General features: G+C 42.9%; 1 non-coding gene across 1 annotated transcript; it reads left to right on the top strand.

Annotated features, from left to right (window-relative positions):
• Positions 1-436: 436 nt before the first annotated feature.
• trnas-gcu (transfer RNA serine (anticodon GCU)) lies at positions 437-518 on the top strand. Its single transcript has one exon. It is a non-coding gene; the product is annotated as a tRNA-Ser (tRNA).
• Positions 519-1400: the final 882 nt, after the last annotated feature.

Consider the following 1400-nt stretch of genomic DNA (forward strand, 5'->3'; position numbering starts at 1 on the left):
CACAGTCTGTTTGATGATCAATGTTACATCTCACTCTCTGTTCTGGTGAAGATCAGAAGCAGTGATATCTGTTTACACCACCCGACAAGTCGGCCTGAAGCTGTGCCTCGCTGATCATGTGGAGTTAAAGCAATTCTTCCAGTCAGTTAGTTCAGTTTTCATTTCATGAGAAATTCGGTCATCATGACTTCATCAGTGACCTAATGGTTCAGGTGTCTGAGTGATGTTAATCATGATGTGATGAAATGATTGTATGTTCCAGTCTTTCCGTGGTGGGTTTTCACACTGAGAAGAAACGTGTTGGACATGGTCTGGAAATGTTGCCCACTGCTCCATTCCCAACTTCATTTACTAACAGAAGATATATTTCCATCATTCCACAGCTGGCTGCACAGCCAGAAGCTGTGCTGAAGGTGACAGCTATGTCCCTGCAACTGACAAGGTGGCCGAGAGGTTAAGGCGATGGACTGCTAATCCATTGTGCTTTGCACACGTGTGTTCGAATCCCATCCTTGTCGCGAGTTTATGAGCTGTTTCGTGTATTATTTATGTTGGGTGAGCTCATGTGTGAAGTCAGCCTCGAAACCTGTTCTTGTCAATGTCCAGACAGTGATTCCAGAATTTGTTGTACTTTATTAAAATTGAGACAGACAATTGGAATTCTTCACCCAAACTGCAGTGGAATGAAGATCAAATAGGGATCACGAAAAGGAGCAAGATTATTCCTCCCCTCCTTCCTTCCATCATTACTTTCTCTGGATTTGCACCAAGTGAAAGACAAATGGGAAAAGCAAATGGCGAGGGAGCAGATGCAGAAAATTATCCTTTGGCAAAAAATTTATTTTCAAATCTTCTTGATAGATTAAGTGAGTGAGCAATGCTTTGGCAGATGGAGTTTAAAATGAGGGGTCATCGACTACCGACGATAGATCAGAGTGTTTTTTTGGAAGAGGTGAGATGTTAGAAACGGTTGAGGAGCAGAGACCCGAATACTGAATTAATAAAAGCTCGTGGACTGGTAGAAAATAATGTGAAAAGTGAACAGAATATGAAGATTGGAACTCATGTTGCAGTGATATAAAACTCTGTGCTCCTGAAGTAAATGTCCAAGCCCAGATTGTGGGGAATCTGTGGAGAGTAATTTGGTTTTTATTCATTCTTGGGTGTGAGTATCGCTGATAAGGCGAGCATTTATTACCCATTCCTATTGCCGTTGAGAAGGTGGTGGAGAGCTGCCTTCTTGAACTGATGCAGTCCATATGGTGCAGGAACACCCACACTGCCGTTGGGGAGGGAGTTCCAGGATTGTGACCCAACAACAGTGAATAAATGGCGATATCGTTCCAAGTCAGGATGGTGAGTGACTTTTTTTAGATTAGAGATACAGCACTGAAACAGGC

This window comes from Heterodontus francisci, unplaced genomic scaffold, assembly GCF_036365525.1.
Source record: "Heterodontus francisci isolate sHetFra1 unplaced genomic scaffold, sHetFra1.hap1 HAP1_SCAFFOLD_51_1, whole genome shotgun sequence".
NCBI lineage: Eukaryota > Metazoa > Chordata > Chondrichthyes > Heterodontiformes > Heterodontidae > Heterodontus > Heterodontus francisci.